The sequence below is a fragment of the Pseudomyrmex gracilis genome, unplaced genomic scaffold (assembly GCF_002006095.1).
Source record: "Pseudomyrmex gracilis isolate BER0280 unplaced genomic scaffold, ASM200609v1 scaffold_10, whole genome shotgun sequence".
NCBI lineage: Eukaryota > Metazoa > Arthropoda > Insecta > Hymenoptera > Formicidae > Pseudomyrmex > Pseudomyrmex gracilis.
The window spans coordinates 477,828-492,087 of NW_018020594.1; the positions used below are offsets into that span (position 1 = coordinate 477,828).

At 38.8% G+C, this 14,260-nt stretch overlaps 1 protein-coding gene across 5 annotated transcripts in view; it reads right to left on the reverse strand.

Moving 5' to 3' along the window:
• Positions 1–14,260, reverse strand: part of LOC109862376 (ecdysone-induced protein 78C-like) — a 57,401-nt gene that overhangs the window by 26,272 nt on the left and 16,869 nt on the right. Inside the window, exon 1 of one of the 5 annotated variants that reach the window (XM_020442430.1) lies at positions 11,637–11,709. The exons of 3 other annotated variants lie outside the window; for them this stretch is intronic. The gene's annotated coding sequence lies outside the window, so the exon portion shown is untranslated. Of the gene's footprint in view, positions 1–3,843; positions 3,892–11,636; positions 11,710–14,260 lie in introns of those variants that run through there. One more of the 5 variants, XM_020442435.1, reaches the window with a different exon arrangement.

The following is a 14,260-nucleotide window of genomic DNA, read 5'->3' on the forward strand; positions in this document are numbered from 1 at the left end:
GTTCTAAAAAAAATGTACATTCTCACAATTAATAACTTAAAAATGTTATTCACAAACATAAATATACATATATAAGCAAAGTGAAAAGGATACTTTCTCTAAACGCGTTCGCGTCTCACGTATCATCGATTTAAGATGATTACCGTCAGTAGAGTGCCGTAGTGGTGATAACTTCAAAGGAACCTCGTCGCGGAAAATGATCTATCAACAAATTGACGCAAATACGAGTCAAAAATCATACATATAAACTTTTAGCCTTGCGTAAGAAGCGGAAATCAAAACACGAATGAGTTTTAAAATATATTTTGCTTATTGCGTAACGTTATGTAATCACATATATATTTATCTTACAAAATCGCAACGTCTTACACTTGCAATTAGAAGCAGTTTTTACATAGAAACTGCTCGTATGTGACCATATTTTTAAGCCGTTTTAAAATAATACAACAGTGTTGCAAGTGCGATTTTGTCGCGCTTTGCAAAAAAAAAAAAAAAAAAAAAATAAAACTAGGAACTTCAACACAGCAGCTCTTTTGTAAAATTTGTTCTGCGAGTTTTTTCTTTTTCTCTTTCTGATTTTCACACATTAATACACTCGCTTAATTTTTATCGTTGTTCTTCATCGTCATCAAACAGTTAATAACGTGCTCGAAGAATTAATATACACACATTCGTCGAATAATTCTTTTCGAATCAATACATCCTGAATATGTCGTGTTTTTTATTATAACGGTGGTCCTCGTGGAAGTGAGTTCAATGTCTTCTTGATGAATCTTTCCCACCTACTGCTCTTTCTCACATCTTTTTCCCCCACTTCTGCCCCCCTTTTCGTGTTCCTCTTTCTGCTGGCCAATTGCGATCTCCGTATCATTTCGTCGCGCACTGATTACTTCTCTCAAGGAGATGTGCGCCGAAAACACTTGAATTTTTAAGAGGGAAATAATAAGATAATGACAAATGATATAGCGTCACGTATTAGAGTAGTCAATAACTTGATTATCGTGAGAAATTTTATCTTTCCATCTCATTCTCTCTCTTTCTCTCTCTCTCTCTCTTTCTCTTTCTAATTCTAAAATACTCGAGACAATTTTAATTACAAAGTCACAAATACGCACAATTGTCCGATAAATATGCACAATTAGCATTTTCTTGCTCTTTGTTTCCGTGAAACTTTAGCAACTAACTCTTTTAGCAGAAAAATACAAAACGATATCAAATTTTATTCGCTGTTTTGTTTAATAAAGAGAACGGTATCGCGCGAATCTACATCACCAAGTCCGTTTTTCTCACAAAAGAATGTCAAGTTAAGAACTTCAACGGGATATTTTCAATTTGCTACCAAACTTTTTTTTCTCTTTTGACCGACGCATTCTTTTAACTTTGTTCGACGCGAACAAAACTTCCGTCACAGATAACGATCGCACGGAAAGTGAATTTATTCAGAGGGACCGGGTAGGTGTGCGTGTGTACGCGTATAGGTAATAAAAAAAACAGGAGAGTCGGATCCCATGGTTGATAACTTCTAGTGTCTGACGCGACTTACACATTCATTGTGAGAACTTCAGTCCGCGTATTGTATAAAGAGAATAAATTCTCTCATGTTTTGAATCAAATATTTATTTTCTTGTACAATAAACAGTTTAAAATACTATAATATTTAATTAAACAGTCAGAATTTTTATCGAAGTGTATTTACATATAGATCCAATAAAAAATAAATCTTAAAATAAATATTTTTTGTTCTTTCGGGAAATCTGAAAGCGTGAGAATTAGAACATAAAAAAAGTTTCACACCGCAGTTACGATTTACGATCAATTTGTAAGAAAGTTCTAATTACGTCGTTTACGACAAAAAGTAAATAAATGCGAATGTCGTAGATAAGAGAAAGATACAAAATAGAGTGTATTAACAATACGCAACAAAACATATTTTCACGACTCGATAAAACATGCTTTTTCCACTATTTACTGAGAAAAAAAAAGAAACTATTAGAAAGTTACAAACAACACACATTGCGAAAAAATATTTCGCAAGTGACAAACTGCATCAATAATTGCTGATATTATTCCTCGGCAATTGCATTTGGCAATCGTTAATATCATTACATTTTGTTCAATTCTGCTTGAAGCAATTAATTATGTTTATCGGTTGTTGAATAATCAGACTTATTAATCGTCAATATGATTGTTCGGGTGATCATTGTAACGATTACATTTCGCTTAACTTTGTTTCCGCCACCGAATTAGTCGCTCGCGCTAAATTAATGATCATAAAAATTAATTAAATTAATAGATGTTTCGATTGTCCAATGGAGATCATTAATCTGCATTTCATTTCTTTGTTCGCGCCGCTTGCAGCGTCTCGTTAAGTCTATATGTATATCGCCGTTAGCTATTTCACATGCATGTAGATTTAAAAAGTAGACTCGAACAGCTGTTCGAAACTTAAAAGCAAGGTCGCAGTCTTATAACCGCACACACGGATACGTAATGGCCGACGCGTGTCTGTGCATCGAGCGCAGCGCGACTAATTTATCGGAGCTATTTCCCGAATAGAGATTTAATAAAAATACTATTTCACAAAGTTAACGACACGTAACACGACCCGCGAAAGATCAATTTTGTTTCAACGATTCCGATCACAAGTTTAGCAAGACAGAAAAAAAAAACTTTCTCTTTCTTTGTTCATTTAATAAAAAATTTTTAAGTAATTCTTGTCGAACTTATTATCGCATCACGAGCAGATTTGTGAAGCAGAACATTCCATCTTCCGATTTGTTTCTTTTTTGGATCAAAGTTTAAGTTTATTTCCACATCGGGCAAACAGTCTTGAGTTGTGCGAGCATATTTATTAGAGAGCATCGCCCATCGACCCACGCAACGAGCGCGCATTCGCTTCACGATCGTGTGTATGTGTGTTGCGATTATTCCCCCGCGTTCCTTACTCTCCTCAACATACACATGCACACAAAGAGGCATCGTTGTGTCACAAGCGCTTGACTATAGTTATGCAATTCACCAACTCGCATTTCATGGTCAAGGCTTACGTCCTTATCGCTAGTAGTGTAGGTATACGTGTGTACGTAAATGTATGCATGTATGTGCACGAACACGCGCGTTCTTGTCGATCCAACAAGTGTGATGATAAAGATTAGACAATCACCACGTGTTGCCGAATTCGCGTAGATTTATAAGACTGATGTACGAGCGAACTATCGAATAAAATGTCTCTTGTTTTAATTTTGTAGAATCGAACGATTAGAAACGATTAACCACGTAAGGTCCAACGGTAAGTTAAAATTATTTATTTGCGAGTAAGTTAAAATTATTTACTTGCGAGTATTTTAAACTACCGCGACAGAGTCTACATAGAAACTAGAGAACTATTGTAGATACGAATATAGAACTGCGATTAGAACTTGTTTTAAAAGAAGTGAAACAAGTTGAAGAATATACACGCAATATAATTCTCTCGATTTAATCTACTTAAATTTCAAGACAACAATAGAAAGTGAGTAAAACGCGATTTTAGAATTTTAAAAAAGAAAAGAAACATGACGCGAACTCATTGAAAATAAAGTCAAAATTCTCATAAAGATAATTTTAATATTTTCTAAAAGTGTTTAGTTTCACGCTTGTACACAGATATGGTAATCAAAACTTGGAAAATTATTAACAAACTTATTAAAACTCCAATTCAAACTTTTTTTTGCAATAATTCTTATATTTACTTAAACATCAATCTATGCAATCCTTTTGCATTCTTGGCATCTCACACAACATACGCAATATCGAAAAACTCGGTTTCGTGTTCTAAAAGATCGTTATCTGTATATTGTTTACCTGCATATTGTATATCTTCTCTCGAGCGCACGTGGACGATCGACGGTGGTACAGAAATCGCGCGCGAGAAGGAAAACGATAATAACGCGGAAAAGCGAGAGAGGCAGGAGAGTTGCCTGGCGGTGATTTAATGTAACCGAGTTGCAGGAAGTGAATATTATTAGCATTCGCTTACAGAAAGAGAGAAAGAGAGAGAGAGAGAGAGAGAGTGCTGTGCCTCATACGCACACATATGCAGATATATACGTACATACGTCTATCTATGTGTGAGTGTCTTGATCGTGTATCTCGCGTGTGTGTTTGTTGCGCGAGAGGCGCGCACCAATACAACACGTGGCTTGCACTTCGTAAGCACGCTGCGCCAACACGTGCGCAGGTAGACGTACGCAAGAAGAAAAATGTGCCTATGCTCGTATGCATGCGCGTATGTACACATGTAAAGGACAAACCTAGGGCGAGTACAAGAGTCAACGAGAAAGAACATACTCAGTATACGTAGGAATCGCGCCAAAATGATTTCACTGAAATACAATTGTTTGTGTGTGTAATATCTTAATTTTAAAATGTTTTTCCGGATAAAAACATTTTCCGACGTCTATTAGTTAATTTTAATTAATTACGTCGAACACATGATAAGAGATTTTCGATGTTTTATTTCTTTCACTCAAAATATCTGATTTGATCAGTTATATAAGATGATGATCAAGTTGCAGAGCCATTTTAGAGAACTCTATTGACAGGATTGCGTAGAAAGAATCAATAATCTCGATAGAACGATAACATCTTGGAGATATTTGCAGAACCCATCACTCTCGTCGCTTTGCTAAAATTCTGAATCACCGTCCTGAAACTCTGAATCATTCGAGCACTGATGTCTCGTTGTAAAAACATTTAAAAAAATAATAATTTCGTAATAATCTAATTTTTTCTCATGTTACTAATCGCTGTCTAGTCTTTTCTAATTTTCTCCTACTATCTTTTCGATGATTTGTTATACAATTCCGTCGTGATTTTATTGCAAAACTAAGAGGGGAAGCTTAGAAACGTGTCGAGGGCGGTGCCACTCGTCTATTATTGCACCCGTTTGCATTTCCGAACACACGCGAGGGAGCGCACAAACACCTCGGCGCACGCAAAATGACTGGTCCGTATTAATCTCGCTTAATTTCACTGCGTGATCGTTTTGCGCGAGCAACAAGCAATTTTGCTCAGCGAACAGGAAACTTCGGACACAGCTGTTATTTATTTAGTTATCATGGCTAATAAAAAGAGGTTCTTGCACTCCCGCAACAAGAAATCTTTATTCATTTTTAAGTCCTAATTGGCAATCAATTATCCCGTAATGGAATTACTTAGCTCTTTCGTTTTCCCTCTCGCTAGGAAAACCAGGATTAATTTCCAAAATCCACTGTGATATCGGGGGAAGAAAAAAAAACAAACTAAAATTGAGAACAATCGAACGATCGAAAGAGAAAAAAGTTCTCATTTCCCGAAGCAAGCGTGTGTCGATCGGCGGATAATAATTGAATTAACGGATTTTATCCGAGTTATATCTCAATTTAGTGCTTACTAAGTAAATATCGATATCGTTAGTAAGTGATTTGAGATTGTTTTTCTTCGCGGATTTTATTATGGACACGTTTCGTCAACCAAGAGAGACAATGCGACGTAGACCGCGAAGTAGACCCGCGATAGTTGTACAAACGCGTTCTCCTTCTCCAATCCGGGGGCGCTACAGGAAGTAAGTGCGATGCACTCAAATGCATGCAAGATGCAGCGAACAGAGAGCGGAATATCTAAGGAACATAGATGTGCGTGTACGTGTGTTGAGCGATTCGTTAAAATTTATCCACGGCGGATTGAATAATCCTTCGCGATGACGATCTCTTTCCGGTGAAAATCTCTTCGGAAGAGGATGAACGTCGACAACAGGAAAATTGAGAAAAAAAAAAGATAAATATATTGCTTTAAGGATAAGGATCGCCTGAAGGAGAGAGAGAATGTCTTTTGGACGTATTAATATTACCGTGCAACTCGTATGTACGCAGTTCGCTTATTCAACATTTACGCGCGATATTAGTTAGTCTAGGCAAAGCTAAAGGAATAAAGAGAGAGAGAGAGAGAGAGAGAATTTTAGTGGCAAGAGACTCGGGAAGAAAGTATGAAGAAACTACGAAGAACGAGATAAAGAAGGACAGTGAGAAAAGCCGTGAAGAAAGAGAGAAAGAGAGAGAGAGAGAAAGACATGAGAAATTCACTATACGCGATGGAAGCTACGCGCATGTTGGTGGTCGTGCTCGTGCACGAACGCTCGCGTTGGTAGCATCACTTCACCGATGATATACCCTACGGAGAGAGTTCATTGCTCTTGAGGTGCGAGAAAGAGAGAAAGAAGGAAAGAGAGAATATTGATAGAAAAGAGAGAAAGAGAGAGAGAGAGAGAGAGAGAGAGAGAGAGAGAGAGAGAGAGAGAGAGAGAGCGAGACGTTTGGAAAGAGCGAAAGAGACGGTTCTGCGGACGGGAGGGGGGCAAATGTCAAAAAGAGAGACGAAGAGAAAGGCGTTACTGTACGAAAAGGTGAGAAAGTTGAGGAGACGAGAAGTCGCAAAGACAACAAAGATGAAGAAGACGGTGTGAATGGAAAACGAGAAGAGAAAAGCGTGCTATAAGAAGAAGAGGAAGCAAAAGAAGAGGAGAACGCGACGAAGACAGTTCGAGTAGTATTTACGCGCAACGACTCTCAATAATTCACGCGCCGCGCGTGATTCTCGCGACGCGTCGAGACTTCGCTCGCGGAAACACTGAACGAAGTCGAAGACAAGCATTCTCATCGCATCTCCACTGAATTTTCGCTTTGACATAAAGACGAGGAAAGGAAAGACGAGACGCAGCGCGCGAAAAACGGAGAACTAAAACAATTCTCCGATCGATAGCCCGTCAAGTTGGTCGCCGCGCTTCACCTTGGCAAAGTTGGAAAATAGCCGACGCCATTATAATCGCACGTGAATCTGTCGGGGAACCGCTGAATATGTTATTCGCGAGGATCGATCGCGATTGAAAAGTTCTATGTTAGTTAATTGATTCTAATGACACTCTCTCTCTCTCTCTCTCTCTTCTCTCTCTCTCTCTCTCTCTAATTACCGTGGAATTGAATAATTGACGAAGTGTTTAATTAAACTGTGAAAATCAAATTAAACATAAGAGCATTCCATTTATCGTCAAATGAATTTTGTTTTCCTATCAACGCAATCGTGTGCGATTGCATTCGATCTCGAAAATTCGCTCCACGCGACTTTTCGGGAACTTCTTCGGAAGAAAATCTCGTCCATAGATTTTCTTAAGATGATCGCGAATAGAAATTGAGAAACATAATAAAAAAAAAAAACAAATGTGTGCGAATTCAAAAACTGACGACGATATCGCTGATCACGCGACACAGATCGTGCGTGTCGAATCGAAAAATCGGAAAATGCCGGAGCCGCGGATGGTACGACGGTGTACGTTTGCGCTTGTACCGGACACGTACCGGGTGCAATGTACCTGGATGAGTCACACGGTAACAGTGCGCGCGCGTACACACATCTTCACACGCACACGCTTATGTTCCACGCATGACCGTCACACATATGTGCATTTATACATACATTTACACATACGCTACACGCGCGTACATGTGTGCGCGTGTGTATGTTTCTCCTCCTTGTCTGACATCGGCGCGATCTTTCTGCACGTCTCGTGAGATGAAGCGAGATAACGAGAAGAAGACAAGAGGAGCAACTACATGCGTACGTACGAGTGCAAGTTGGAGAAAGAGAGGCAGAAAGAGAGAGACGGATGAGAACGTGAAGGGGAAAAACCGAGATGGTGAACGAACGCGTAGAGGAGGAAGAGAGAAGAGAATGAGAGAGAGAAAAAGAAAAAAAAAGAGAGACGGAGAGCGAAGATAAAAATCCAATCATTTCGACCGGTTTTGCATCGTGCCGACGAGGATAATGGAATACCGCGTTAGTTTTTGCCGGTGCACAGTATACTTCTTCGCGTTAATACCCGCGCGTTCTACTCCGGCTCCTCTCCTCGTGCGCTCATCAACTATATTATAACCGGAGTATGTATACGAAAAAAAAAAAAGAAGAAATTGTCGAATTTCTTTCTCTCTCTTTCTCGGAAAATTTTCTTTACAAAAATGATTTCGATAAAATAACGCGCACGCTGTTGGATTGCGTAATAAACTCGACGATATCTCTATAGCGTTACGTACGTGTAATTATATAATCATAATAATAATTATCATAATAATTTTTTGTTAATAATGGCAATATAACAGTAACATAAAGTGAATATTCTGACGTTTAAAACAAAAATTAATTATTCCTGCATTTGTCTTATAATCTCAATTATTTATCTTAAACATAAACGAGAGAAAAATCTTTATTTTCTCAGATTTGTGGTAAGAAAGGAGTTACCAGATTTTCACGTACGCAAATTTATATAAATTACGTAAATTCTTAGTGATTATTTGAATATATCAAGTAAAAAATGCTACAGTAATAATCTCGTCGTTTATAATTGTTTATTCCAAGGATGCATGAAAAAAGTACGAAATAAATTTAAGACTTCTAAAGAGATTCTGTTTTAAAAAAGTAGTTTACCGTATGTTTCGCTCGACAGAGCATTCAAACTGATTCGGACAGAACAGTCGGGGATCGACGATCAATGGAGAGGCCGAAGAACGAAAGAAAGAAAGAACGAACGAGAAAGGCGGCGGCGGCGGCGGCGGCGACGGCGGCACGTCGGATGACTTTTAAAACGGCATTGCGTAATCTTTCGGATTTAGTTTACTTTCGTCGCTATCGATGCCACGCACGTAGCGTGACCGTGGCACTGAACCAGCAGCGGCACGAACTTTCTCGTGGCCTTCGTTCCAGGAAGGCGATTTACGTGACACGCGAGAAACGTCAATGACTCTCGTCTACGATCATCGTCATCGATGCTTTCGCGCTCGCGATCGGCCAATAGTCGCGATTCTTATAACAAGTTCCGATTGAACCGCTTTCCTCAAATAAACCTATACTGTTTTCTTTCGAGAATTATAGTCACGTATACAGAAAATCATATATGTATATATGTTTTTTTAATACTACTCCAATATTCTTCATATCTTTAATTTTTCCTCATTTTTATTACAGAAGAAAGTTTTTTTATATAACACAAAAATCTTCATTAATTAACAATGTAAGCTCAAACTGTAAACAGAGCGTATTGCAATTAAAAACAAATTTTTGTCGTATGTTTGTCGCGAATCCGTCCGTAAGTTCTTCATTTTGCGTCCAATTAGCGAACACGCGTCACGTAATCGCGTCGTTTTGTTTTTTTCGTATATTCAAAATATTTGGTTTCCCCGCCTCTCTTTTTCTTTCTTTCTTTCTCTTTCTCTCCAAGGTGGCAAACACGAACAACGTAAGCTGCATTCCGTGTAAGAAAGTCGTACACCGGGGATATGGCATATTCTTGGCTTTTACGATTCGTATGGTCGATAAAATCGTGACTTGCAGCTCGAGACTTCGCGAGTCGATGTCGCGCGGCGGAGGGAAAAAAAAGAAAGAAAAGTGTCAATGAGCTTCGATTTTTTTTTTACTGTCAATCAAAAAAGCCTCTATTTTTGTTGCGGTGATATCCGGTCGCGTCTAGAAAGCAATCACGAATGGATTTTACGATGATCGCTCATACAAATTATACGCGTACACGTATATGCTATGACTACATAGTTCTTGCCGCCGAATTTTAACTGATATTCTACTCTCATCCACACACCCTTATTAGACTGTTTTGTGTACATAATTACTATATAATCTCGGCACGAAGTAATTTTTCTTTATTTTTAATGAATTTTGATTGTGACAAGTAATATCTTTAATATGTGCGATGTAAAAACAATTACTACGTAAAATTTTTCGACAATTACTACGTAAAATCTTTTGTGACAAAGTTTTCAAACTTGTTTTATTTCTTGGGTTTTTTTTTTTAATTAGAAAATTCGATCAACCATAATCTATTTTCGTAAATTCTTAAGTTCTGACGTTACAGACACTTTGTAAATAAATAAGAGTGTTTTTGAATTATATATAAAATCATCTTAAGATAACATTTGCTTTCTAATGTTAATTAAAACATTCAAATTTTTGCGAGTCAATATTATTATTATCTGTGCATCTCTCTGGGAGAATTTTAATTCGCAAGTATTTAAGATACATATGTATTTCTGTCTCGCAGTTTAAATCGCGATGAAACTTCGGCGACGCAAGAACTCGCGAAGTTAGAATTCACTTTGCACGATTACAGAATATTCCGAAATATATCTTCGACAAGTAAGACTCCGTTGTTTTGAACGACAATAATCGTTGCGTGCATGTAGCTCTCTTATTCCCGCGAGATTCGCACTTCTGTGAATCGAATTACTCTCTCGATAAACCTTGACCGCCTCGAGAGATTGAAATTCAAAGTTGGATTTTCGGTGACTGCCGAAATCAGATCGCTGTCGGATTCCCCCCGCTCGTGAATGTATAATATAAACGCGAACGGTCGCCAAAGCGACGATCCTTGTCCCTTTTCGGGATCACGCACCCCGAAATTGATCGCCCGAAAAGAGTCAAATCGTCGGGAGAATCCTTTTGCAATCACTTGTAAATTTCCGACAAAAGTTTCAGAAACATATACATTTTGCATGATTTATATATGTTTACAATATCAAAGTATTTAAAGACCTATAATATCACAAACAAGATATAACTAAAAGACATAACAAAAAATCATATCGAGAAATTGGACGAGGAAACGACTTGAAAAGCAGACACGGAGAATGAGAGAAGAGTATTTTGTTCGCACGCTTTCAATTCGCGAGTGAAATGTCAGTGCATGACTTCTTCTTACACGAAGAAATCGTCACGTGCACATTAAAGCATGATTCACAAGCATGAGAAATCAATTTTTGATTCGATTTTTTGAGAACACTGAATTTATCGAAATTCATACATTTCGCTTTCTGTTCGCTCCATAAAGGAAAGTAAATAATTTACAAATCGAAAGCGAAGTCTGTGTGAGTGTCGAAAATGAGTTTGTTGGCGGCGAACAACTCGAAGATCGTCAACGATTTGTGAATACCGCATTACGGGCGCGACCTTTTCAATTTGTATTCTAACCTTTACGAGAAGCGTTTATATAGCGTCGTATGTGTGTATGTGTGTGTGTGTGCTCGGGATGTAAAATAACGTTAAAAGATGGATACATCGAGCGTATAACGCACAACCGAGCTATAAATAGAGGTTCTCGTATAAAACGGCGAGGTGTATCAAAGTTACGTTAAGGGACGCCAAGTTTCTTCACGATGCTCTTACGGAAAATTAATTGCAATAATATACTTTCTTAAAAAAAAATTTCCTATCGTGATCGCTCTCTGTTTTTTTTTTTTTTTTCTATCTACACGTATATAAATATATATCTAAATAAATTATCTCTCCTTCTTGCGCACACATATAAACACATATAAAATAATCATCTCTTATTAATTATACCAACAAGCTTGCCTGTATATAAATAATTTCGTAATAAATGCAGTATTGGGTACATATTGTAAATACCTCATGAAACAATGTTTACGGATATACAACGGCTGCACGACATTACCATCTCATTAAGATGAGTATCGCATAAATCTCATCGCGCATTTTCATCGAGTAAATGAGGTACGGAAAAAAATCGCGATTGCGTGATGTGAAAAAAAGAAACTGAAACAAACCTTGCTTAATGACGATACCGGCGGAGGGCACTTGGACGATCGGCAGCGGCGGTGCGTTCGGATTATTAACACCGTTGGCGGCGGCGGCCGGACCGGCGGTGGTCGTAGCGGCGGGGATGGCGCCACCGGGTGTCCCGGGGGGTGGCGACGCGCTGGCGCTACCCACAGAACCGGGATCGCTGAAACCCTGGGTGCTGTTGTTCTCCTCCGGGCCGTCGAAGAAGCTCAGATTGAACTCACTGCCGGCGTCGAACGACACTTCCGGCAGTGTGTCAGGCGTCGGGGCGCTGCCCAAACCCGCGCTCAACGACTGGTCGAGTTTGAAAACGCTCATCGTACGTTGCTGCGCATCGGACGTTGTACGTGCGGGGACGACGATCACAGCGTCGGCGTCGCCGGCGGCGAACAGCCTGATACACGTCGCGCTTCCTGCCGATGCTCCGATTGCCGGCTGGGTTCAGCATCCGCGCGTGATCGCGCGCCCGCGCGCGCCACTCGATCCTCGGCTGTCACGATTGTCTTGCGAGGAGATTTCCTGGACGGACAAACTTACACTCTCGCGAGAGAGAAAACGCCGTGAAGAGATATACGCCCGATTGTCACGATTGTTCTTCACGGCAAGTTGGCAATGTCTTCTTCAAGATACGTGCGAGTTTTTCGAGAATAGTTTCTTAGGATTTGCGTCAGATCCGGTTTTGTGTTTATCAGTCAAACTTTTCTGGATGATACTAAAAATGGTTATCGCTTAATAAGCTCGACTGTTACTCTTGACGATTCACACCAAAACATCAAATCTTGCTTCTCTTTCGATTTCCTTTGTCGCTTGAACACAAACCGGTGAGACGGTATTTCGGTCGATAGATAGGCAGTATGTTTTATGTATCATACGTAAGGCGTTTTGCATGTGTGTGTGTGTGTGTGTGCGCGCGTGCGTGCGTGTGTATGTGTGTATGTTTGAAGAGACACTAATAAGAAGATTAAATAACACTTCGGTTGATCTACTCGCGTAAGTTGAACCGGCAGAACTCGCAGAGATACGTTGAGCGTCGTTGACGTAACAAATTTTAACATACAAGTGCATCTCTCTTTTGTATTTTTTCGAATTTTATCTTCCGTCTATTTGAGCAGAAAAAGCTACTTGAGAGAAATGATATTTTCTACATTTTTAATAAAGCAGTTGAGGTTGTACGTAACGATCAATTCCAACAAGAATAATAAATGTCCCTTCGTGGTTTCTATCGTCTTCTTCGTAACTTGGCGCGGTCCTTGAACCGCGAGTAACGTTTTCTCGCGGATATTACGTCTTTCCGTTTATCCTTCCCTGTCTCTTTCGCATTTGCATTTACACAGCGACTAATAATATTTAATTCGTACCGATGGCCGACGAGAGACGCGTCGTGCGCGATAAGGTACAAGTGAAAGATGTATATATATATATGTATATGTATATATATACTCTCACATGCGCAAGCGAGATTTTTCTTATAGGTAAACAGGATCTGTGCAGATAATTTGAGCGATGGAGATCAACGATACAATTGGCAAATTGAACGTGGCGATCGGAAGTCTAAACGAGACGCGAAAATATAATATTTGTTTAAAGTTTATGCGTGTGTTTTCACTCTCTTCATTGACTTCACTGTCTTCATTGACTTTGCACTTCGTCGATTACGATTTTCTTGCTGGTTTCTTCAGAAACTCGGCAACTGTTCGCTACCGCGTGAAAGTCGAAACAATTCGTAGTTTCGCAGCATTTCCATTTCAGCTGCTTCTGCTTCTGCTTCTTCTTCTTTTTCTTGGTGATTGCGATAAAGAAAACGTCGCCCGAAAATTCAACCCATTATTTTGAAGAATCACGATTCGAGAGTTTTTACAAAAACTCTTGTTTTCTTTTTCTTTTCTGAGAAAAAAACGTTTCTTCTTTTTTTCTTATATAACGCTCACTTCTTTTTATTCTTCTCTTTTTACGCCTTTTTTACAGGATAAGTTTTTTCCTGGCATCGCAAGCGCGAACCTGCCCGCCGATTTTCAGTACTTCGCACACCCGCCGACTTTTCACGTGAGCCATCTCGCTGAAAGATAAATCAAAACGAAAAGAAAATCAGAAAAAAACTAAAGACATAACAGGACGCACATACACGACGCGAAAACAGAAAAGAAAAATTAATCGCAATAAAGATAAGATAAATCCGCACATGCAAATACGATTTTTAAATTTTTTTATTGTGTGGCTCTCTCAAAAGTGATGAGAAACTCACTTCAATTCTGTACTTTTGTAGGGATTTATCATTTTCGCAGTAGTTTTATTATTTGAATTCTCTGTAATCTGTGTTCTCCATTTAATCTTCTTTCTAACTAAAACTTCCCCGTATTAATTACTTCAACTTTTTTGCTTGAAATTTTCAAATCTCATTCCATTCTCGTAAAGCGCGCGTTGTGCTTTATGTTAAATTAAAAAATAAAAATCTACAAGAATTTTTGTTAAAAAACAAAGGAAGTGAAATGGCCAATGAGAGCCTGGACACAGTTAACAGTGTGTATGTTTATTAAACAATCCTTGATACAAAAAGAACCTGACGTTTCGATCCCAGGTTGGGATCCTCTTCAGAAAAAAATCCTGTGTG